This window comes from Dipodomys merriami, unplaced genomic scaffold (assembly GCF_024711535.1).
Source record: "Dipodomys merriami isolate MVZ:Mamm:240054 unplaced genomic scaffold, mDipMer1.0.p SCAF_4, whole genome shotgun sequence".
NCBI lineage: Eukaryota > Metazoa > Chordata > Mammalia > Rodentia > Heteromyidae > Dipodomys > Dipodomys merriami.
The window spans coordinates 89,328,468-89,338,199 of NW_027205603.1; positions in this window are offsets into that span (position 1 = coordinate 89,328,468).

Genomic DNA, 9,732 nt, shown 5'->3' on the forward strand with positions numbered 1-9,732 from the left:
GCCATAAAAGAGAAAGGAAAGATAAGAAAAAAATTCTTGCTCTTAGAGAGATCAGAATAGAAAGGGTCCAGGAATTCAAGGATTACAGGATGAGATAGATCCCAGTTTCCTGACAGTAAAAGATAAAACTGTGAAGGTCTTTCAGTGACAAAGGATGATTAAAATTTATCCTTGTGGTGATGACCAGCTGAAAGCACAATTCTGCTGAACTGATAAATGTGGCACCAATAAAATCTTATCAATTGGGCTAAATGGCTCAGGGAAAAGAGGTTACAAGTGTGGTTCTTCCACTGAAGCCAATAAATTCAAGTTACTTACAATTAAATCCAGAGAGAAAATCACAACTAGGAAAGAATTATGCATGTGGCCATTGGCATATGAGGCTCTTTGAAATCAGATAGATAAAAATATGAGAAAGATATATTGCCAAGAGTCACTGTCTCATATTAATATGGATGGTAAATATCTAAGCTTGGAAGTGACCTATAGATACCTAGTTTCCTATGGGAAGAAAACGATCTATGGAGACCTCTGCTAGGGGAGCTGTAGCTGCTGCTTTTGTTATCTGTCAGAAGGACCTTTCTCACCAGGACTGATTCTGAGAGCGGCCCTGCAGGAGGTACCCTGCACATTCTCTGATGTGCTGTCTTTACTACAGTGATTTTGGTAAGACCCCATTCTTCAATTATTCATGGAATTCTTCAACTGAAGGAAGGCTGAAACCCACCCAAGGATCCCCCTCCTGGAAGGGTTGGGAAATACAGCTTTAGGAACATTTCTGATCTGGTCCTTGTTCTCACAGCTCTCCATGCCATTCTCCTATCTAGCATCCCCAAATCTTACAAGTTGTTTTCTTGAGTTTGGTGAAGAAAAATGGTGAGCAACATCTGCCACTCTTTGCAGAGCTTTCGGTAGAAATAATCATTTCCTTCTAGGTATCTCTTTTTTTTTCTTTTTGTTAGTCATCGGGCTTGAACTCTGGGCTTGGGTGCTGTCCTTGCGCTCTTCAGCTCAAGGCGAGTGCTCTACCACTTGAGCCATAGCACCATCTCCAGTTTTCTAGTGGTTTATTGGAGATAAGAGTCTTAAAGACTTTCCTGCCAGGGCTGGCTTTGAACCTCGATTCTCAGATGTCAGCCTTCTGAGTAGCTAGGATTACAGGTGTGAGCCACCGGTGCCTGGCGATCAGGTATCTCTTATTTTGTCTGTAAGAGTGGGGTCCTGTTTTGCCGAAATGATTGCTCAGCTAGTAAGAGTTGAGACAGAGGAAGGAGGCAAACACAAACAGAGAAGCGATGTTCATCTCTGCTCTGCTGCCCTTTCTGTGGGCTGGGAATTGAAATTTGAAGTGATCTATGGATTGGGGAACAAAGGATCTGTTCTCAGCTATAACTTATGAGAGAGATGACAGGATGCACTTGATACTTAATATCCTGTCATATAGAGGTACGCTCATCTGTAGTTGAAGGTGGTGTCCTGTGAATGATACCAGCATGAGACACTGCTATCAATGTCCTGATACAGCTATATCACTGATAACAGCTTACTCACTATCTGGGAAGACTGGAGGCAGTGGTGACAATGGGAGGAGCCACCTCTCTTTGCCTCTAGAGTGTCTCAGTGTTCTTTCTTTTCAGCTGGTTGTGGCTGTTCCTGCAACCCATCTTCCCTATGGGGTGGTGAGCACGTTTTAGGCCAGGATTATATTTTGTCTTTATCTATCTTTCCAGTACCTGGGACAGCGCCAGATACACAGTAGGCACTCATATTCAACAAAAGCCTTCTAGACTTCTTAGAAATTTTGGAGAGTAGAAACTAGAAAAAATGAGGAGGGATGTACCAATTAAACATTTCAGGTGAACTTTAAAAAGCAGAGTGGGTTTCAAACAACTGTGAATCATGAGGGAACTTTTTGGGTAAAATAGTTCACACCACTGAAATAGCTGCTTGTTTCCCCCCCACCCTTTTTCTGGGGTAACAAGAGGCATGAACTAGTTATGAATAGCTTACTCCTGCATCTTCAAATTTCATTCCTAGTTTGAAAGCCTTGGGTTCTCTTTCACAATTGTTAATGGAGAAAGTAGATCAGTTTTTAAAATGTCAATTTCAAGTTCTAGATTTGGTTTGTGCAGATCATCTCTCAATTGATTTTCATCATAAATATCCAGAGGTGCTGAGGTAGAGAGACCTCTCTCAGCCTAAATCTGACATGGCTACAGGCTCCTGGTTTGGAAAACTTTTAACTAGAATCTTATTCTGTGATAGAAACTTACTGATAGATGCTCCCGCTGCTCTTTTCTAGCTTTCTCTGCTCTCTCTCTGCTCTCTGCTCTTTTCTAGCTCTTTCTTCTCTCTTTCCTCTCTCTTTTCCCAGCTCTCTCTCTTTCCCAGGCTTTCCCCAGCCACATGGAGTGCCAACCTTGCCTGGTCCCAGCAGGTCTACTGAATAAACCTACCCCTTACCTGAATACCACGTGAGTGCTGCTGTTCTTACTCGGCTACCTCTCTCTCTGCTCTTTTCTAGCTCTTCTCTTTTCTAGTTATTTTCTCTTTTCTAGCTCTCTCTCTGTTCTTTTCTAGCTCTCTCTGCTCTCTCTGTGCTCTCTCTGCTCTCTCTCTGCTCTTTTCTAGCTCTTTCTCAGCTCTTTCCTTCTCTTCTCTTTCTCAGCTATCTTTCCCAGCTCTCCCAGCTCTCTTTCCCAGGCCTTTCCCCACCACGTGGAGGACCAAGATGGCCTGGTGCCAGCCGGAACAATGAATAAACCTACCCCTTACCTGAAAAAAAAAAAGAAACTTACTGATAGATGATTTTCATTTCTAGGACGACTCCCTGACCTGTCTATATTTTCAGTCTGCACGTTCTACAATTTGAACTGTTGGCATCAAGTCATAAATTATTTTGAAAACAGACTTACCAACTTATTTCAACATTAACAGCAGCAACAACAACAGCAAAAAACTAAGGTTTTAGTATTTTCAAATAGCACATAATACTACAAAAGGGCCTTGGCTGTCATCTGGGATTGCTCAGCCAAGTCAAAGGTAGGCTGAGCTTTTTGGATAACTGTCTGGTCTGCTGTGTATAGAGAAACCACATGGAGAATGTGGCCAGGGGGAACCAGAAGAGATGGAGTCCTGCTGGTAGTCTGGGAGTCAGTTTAATACAAGCAGAGTTGAGAGATCAGCGCAAGATAGCCCTGTTGATAGCATTGGGAATTCTGTATGCACCTGGGCCTGAAGCTTTTGAGCCCTGGCTTTCCCATTTGCCCATTTATCTGTAAATAGAATACTCGTTCTTTCTTCTTTTGGCTTTACCTAGTTTGGTTTGGGATTCGATCACCTGCAATTACTTTCCCCATAATAAACTGCCTTTCAGGTTTATCAACGAGATAAATTGAGATTGTATATATAAAACATTTCTTCATACATACTAAATGTTCAAGAGACAGAAAAATTAAACATCTGTTACAATAGGAGAATAAATAGCAGTAGGGTGTTCACACCTGTATTCCTTGATAATCAAGAGGCTGAGATCTGAGTATTGTAGTTTAAAGCCAGCCTGGGGTAGGGAAGTCTATGAGACTTATTTCCAATTAACCACCAAAAAGCTGGAAGTGGAGCAGTGACTCCAGTAGTAGAATGCCAACTTGAAGTGAAAAGCTAAGGGAGAGCGATAGTACTGGCATACATACACACACCAATGTCCAATGTCTTCATTTCAGCAATGGATGATCCTGGATTGAAGCAGAAAGTATGGATGGCTGGGAGAATTTGGGTTGTGGAAGGAAGTGGATTGAGTTTGAAATCCCATTCAGCCACTCAAAGGACATTGAGTCAGTTGCCCAATATTCCTGGTTCCATGTTTACTGATTTATAAATGGGGATAATATCTCCTTGTAGTAATTATGCATGTAGTGTCCATCTTGATAGCTAGACACTCAGTGTACGCTGGCTAATTCCTGCTTCCTGAAGAGCTTGTTACACCCCCACTGTCCTGTGGCTCCTCCTTACAGATACATTTTTACCTGTCAAGGGACAGTGTGAAGAATGCCTCCAGAATGCCTTTCCACATGAGGCTCCTGAATGCACAGTAATGCTATTGAAGATTGAAGAGAAGAGATTTATTGTTTCAAACCCATAGTGCTAATGGATGCTTTATGGTTTTCACACTGTTCATTATTTCAATAGAATTAAAACAAGCAAGAAAACTTGACTTTCTTTGGAAGAAAGAAGAAGAATCATAACCACAGAGGGTAAAGCCCCTCAGTTCTGCATACCAGAGACACCTGATCTGGTACCTCCATTCCTGACTCCATCTGTAGCTCCTGACCTGTATATCCCCATTAGCTCATTGCATTGCCTTGGCTGGCTCATACGTCAGAGAGTGTCATGTGCCCTAAATGATACAATAAGATGGGATGAAATGATGTATTATCCCAGTGTGTTCTATGCTTGGGCAGTGGAGCGGGGGGAGGGGGGAAATGGGGCAGGATGATTTCTTGTCCTTGCTGGCACAAACAAGTAACTCTGAAGGAAACCTGCCTTAAGAAGCAGCCTGGTGCCTGTGTCTGTGGTGACAACTGTCTAGGTCTCTCTCTGTTTGTCTTTACAGTTATATCAGGTAATGGGTTTCCTTACTTTCATGAAGGGCAATTTCTATAGAATATTTTCCATAACAAGAGTAGGCCAGTACCAGAGGATAGGGTGTACCAGGGCGGTTGACTCACAGCCCTGAGTCTAGTCATCTAGGTTCAGATTCTGTTCCTACCTCAGCCTAGCTATGTGGTTCTGGAAAACTTAACTTCTTCCTGCTTCTGTTTGTGTATCTGAAAAAAAACCCAATAATAATAACAGAGTTTCTGAGAAGATATATTAGCATAGCATATGCCATATAGTAGCTGGTGCGTAGTAAATCTTCATAAAACATGACTGGTGATTACAACTGCTTCTGGATTTAGATAATTAGCTCAGAATCTGTGGACTGATTCTGAACTGGTTCCTAGTTCTCTTCCTTTCTGTTCTTAACTCTGGATCTCTTTATTTTGTTGCATTTCTCTCTCTTTTCCTAAGCCTTGCTTTCTTTCCTTCCTTTAGCTAGCCATAATTGGGATTGATTTATAGCTTTATTTGTTACATTTTATATATGTAATTTTACATTTCCTCTTTTTTAATTTAAGAAGTCAACGAGTTGAACATTTTATATTTCCTTCAATATAGAAAAAAAACGTTTGATTTGCTTTTTATATGTTCCCATTAAATTTCATCTGTTTGGCTTTGATCCAGTGTTCCACCCTGTCACAATCATTTTAAATCTTGACACTCAGTTATTGGCTCTGCCTCTCTTCCTGGCTTTATTTCATCTGCCTTTTAAGCCTTCACCAAGTTTTTGACCAAGTCTGTAATTCAGGACCACACTATCAGTTATCAGGTTAGGTGTACATTCTGGAAAACTCCAAATCAATACCTCTCAAACATCTGTGAACCTAAGTATCACCCAGAGAGCCTGGTCACACACAGAGTCCTGGCTCTTCACTGAAGATTCCTACCAAGGATATGTGGAGTGGGCACCAAGCATTTGTTTTTCCAACAAGCTTCGAAGGGGTGACTCCATGGGCAGGTGGTTCTGGGCTTACTCCAAGGTTTCAAAACCCAAGCTCCTGTCTTTCATACACGATTTCTGATTTCCTACTCATGGTTCAGAATAGTTGCTTGAACTCCAGCTATCATGCCTATACTCAAACCAAGAGGAAGAAGGGAGGTAAAAGGATGTCTTTTCTCTTTTAAAGACTACATCTGAGGAGCTGTATATGGTACTTCGACTTCCATTGTTCTTGGCTGCAAATCACAGTAGCTGCAAAGAAATCTGGGAAGTTATGTGTTTGGCTAGAAAGAAGGAAAAGGAAAATGTCTTTGTGATGTTCATTATTGATTTTCAGTGTTGTTAAAATGGGACATTTTCTCAACTTTGTGGCTGGGATTTTGCAATCCAAACCCCACTCTGGGCAAAGGAGTTAATATGAAAAACTCAGAATTTCAAATTCCAATCTTCCCCCTATGTTAAATAAGCTTTCTTTATTTTTTTTTTAAATTCTGGAAATGTGGTCTTAGAAGATGAGTTTCCTGAGATCCCACAGTATCTTAAGACAGTTTCCTTGCGATGCCCCAAACTCAACTCTGCAAAAGCTCTACCTCCTTATGCATCATTCCACACCTAGCAATTGCATATGAGTCCTCAGGATGAGCTTGAATCAACTGTGGCTGCACAATACATAGTCATGAAAGTCTTACTTAGAGACAGAGATATTTATACTACTTCCTGTCAATGGGTCTGCAGGAGCCAGCCTGCTGGATGGGAGTGGATCTGGGTCTTCCCCTTGATTCTCCAAGCCCCCCTTGGATTTGAAGGCTCATCAGAGTACAGCCTTCCTAGGCTCAAGGCCACAGCTGCACATTTCACTGCTACGTCTATCACCCTGACTGCAGCAAAGCACAGGCCATAACCAAAGCTAAGCAGTCCTCTTGTTTCAGGAGTGAGCAAACACCTTGAATGTATTGTAGTGTAAGTCAAATCTCCAAGCAGCTGAAGAGAAAAAGCATCACAGCAGCTATGAATCAGGGGCCGCTAGTTCCTGTCCCAGATCTACTATTAACAATTTGTGTGACTGAGCAAATTACTAGTTCTTTTGTGGCCTCATGTGTATTCTGGGGAAATCTCTAAGTTCTATTCAGGCTTTATCTTAAGAAGCTGTGGTTTAAAGAACAAATGAAGAACTTGCAAATCTCTAGTTTCTTTGGGCTGGAGCTTAGCCCTCATTATTCTAAAACAATTCACATGCACCATACACACTCTACCTCCTAAAAAACCCATTGGGCTGATGTTCATGGCTCTGTAAAAGATCCAACTGGAGCACAGTGCAGCTGGTCCTGCTGGTCACAGGAAGGCCCTGGAAAGGAAGAAGCCACTGAGAAGCCATTGGTGTTACGACCTTCTGCTGACAGCAGCTGAATCCTGGCTGCTCCTCTGTTTAAACAGGTGAGCTCTAATTTTGGTGATTTATGATAATGCCTCTGTGTTGCAGGTAAACATGCCACGGTTTATTCTGCAGAATTAATGAAGTCTGATTAATCTCTAGTTCCCAGCTGATTCTGTTCTGAGAAATGGAGCGAGACTGCCAGGCTTTGGTGTGAATTATAGAGGGAAAGCTCATGCATGGAAATCATCTAGAATACTCACAGTCTGGTCTTTTTAATCCTGCATAGATTCTTTGAGTGGATTCTATGTCATTAGCTCAGGTGACTGCTAATCAGGGAAAGACCTTTCTACTGACGCCAATGGGATTTGGGGTACAATAATCCTGCTAAAGTCCATTGAACTTTTATATGTGTCAGGCAAGCCATCATCCCCTTCACATTCCCAGATGTGGGAAAAAAAGCATACAATTTCCACTTGGCTGGATGTCAGTTCAAATCTTAGTCTCATTGCTGACAAGTTGTGTGACATGCTGTATGTTGAGTGGCTACTGTTGGTGTCTTCTCTCTATACCCCACCACGTATCTTCTCTTTTCATCTGAGTTCCACAGCACAGACAGTTCAAGAGGCTACCTTCCTTCAGTTGGTAGGAGGGACAAATATGTGAACAACAAATTATATTGACAATAAAACCAGTGGGCAGCTCTAAGCTGTTGCCTGAAGGACAGTTTATCCACAACACGGGGGGGGGGGGTGTTGTGGATTTCAAAAAGAATTGAAGATCTTAGCTGGGCACTGGTGGCTTACACCTGTAATCATAGCTACTCAGGAGGCTGAGATCTGAGGATCACAATTTGAAGCCAGCCCAAGCAGAAGTCTGTGAGATTCTTATCTTCAATTTACCACCAAACAAGGCTAGCCTTGAGCAAAAACAATCCCAGGGACAGTGCCCAGGCCCTGAGTTCAAGCCCAAGAACTAGCACTAAAAGAAAAAAAAGAATTGGAGATCAGAAGGTTCACTCAGAAATTAGAGTAACAGTGTTTGTGTTAAAATACACAAATGAGGTGGAAATGGTTGAAATCTGAGCTTAAATCTTGATCTTGCAGACTATAATAGGCATGTTTGGGTAAACTTCTGGATTCTCAGTTTACTCTTCTGTGAAGTGGGAATGATAATGACTGCCTTGCCTATGGCACCAGCCTTTTGCAAAGATCCTAGGATATAAAAGCTGTCGGTTATTATCTTTATTCCACAGATGGAGAAACTTAAGAGAACAATGTACCAAGGATTCCAGAAACATGGATTCCCCACCCCCAGTCTACTTCAAGCTCTTCTTTTTTTTTCACTCATGGGGCTTGAACGCTGGGCCTCGGTGCTGTCTCTCAGCTCTTCAGCTCAAGGCGAGCACTTTACCACTTGAGGCACAGCACCACTTCTGGTTTTCTGGTGGTTTACTGGAGATAAGAGTCCATGGGGTGGGGAGGGGGAGATAGGAGGGGATGGGAAGGGGAAACAAAGGAGGAGGTAACAATGCTTGATAAGAAATGTACTCATTACCTTGCTCATGTAATTGAAACCCCTCTGTACGGTATTTTTACAATTAAAAAAAAAAGAAAAAAGGGGCTGGGAAGGTAGCTCAGTAGTAGAGCGCTTGCCTTGCGTGCATGAGGCCCTGGGTTCAATTCCTCAGCACCACATAAAAAGAAAAAAGTTGGAAGTGGCGCTATGGCTCAAGTGGTAGAGTGCTAGCCTTGAGCTGAATAGCTGAGGGACAGCGCCCAGGCCCAGAGTTCAGGCCCCACGACCAGACCCCCCCCCCAAAAAAAAAAAAAAAAAAGAAAAAAAAGAGTCTCATGGACTTTTGTACCCAGGCTGGCTTTGAACCGGGATCCTTAGATCTCAGCCTCCTAAGTAGCTAGAATTACAGGCATGAGCCAGTAGTGCCTGGCTTTCAAGCTCTTCTTGAACCACCACTTCACACACTGTACCACCCATCACACTGGCTGTTGGTCCTTCCCTTAATTCAAGGTACCTGACCTTACCTCGGGGCTTTTGCCATTATTGTCATTCTTTTTACTGCTACTGCATCTTCATGTTCTTCAGGAAGGACTGGCCTTTCTGGCCATGTAGGCCCTATGTACATGCTACTTCCTCACACACAACCCTGTAGGCACTCTCCTGGGCTGCCTGCAGCACACCACTCTATCATATGTTTGCATGGTACTTACCACTTCTGGTGACTGTCTTACTTATTTGCTACTTGTACATTAGCTCCCACTGTTAGCCTTTTAAAAATAAAGACCTGCATGTCTCATTTTTTTTTTTTTTTTTACATTGTCAATGCCAAGTGTAGGATTTGGTGTATGGAAGGTAAACACTTTTTTTTTTCTGAATGACTGTGCATGGATGGATCTAACTTAATATTTTACTGGCTTTATAGCATGCTAAGTGGGCATGCCATAATCCATTAAATCAGATTGTTAGAGGTAGATGCTCAATTTGTTTTCTTTCTTTTCTGATTTTACTTTTACTTTTTTTTTTTTTTGCTCTAGCAAACAGATGGGTTTAATCTGTGTGTACTTATTTGGTTCTATCCCTAGAACAAATTCTTACAGTGAAATTACAGGTTTAAAGGACATGGATGTTAGGAAATTGTGATAGGTGTCCTCAAAGTTTCCTCTAACACATTCCTATCTGTTTATGCTCTACCATCTTGAACTCCTGTCTGAGTCCTTGCAAAGAATGTGCTGTTGCTGAGAAG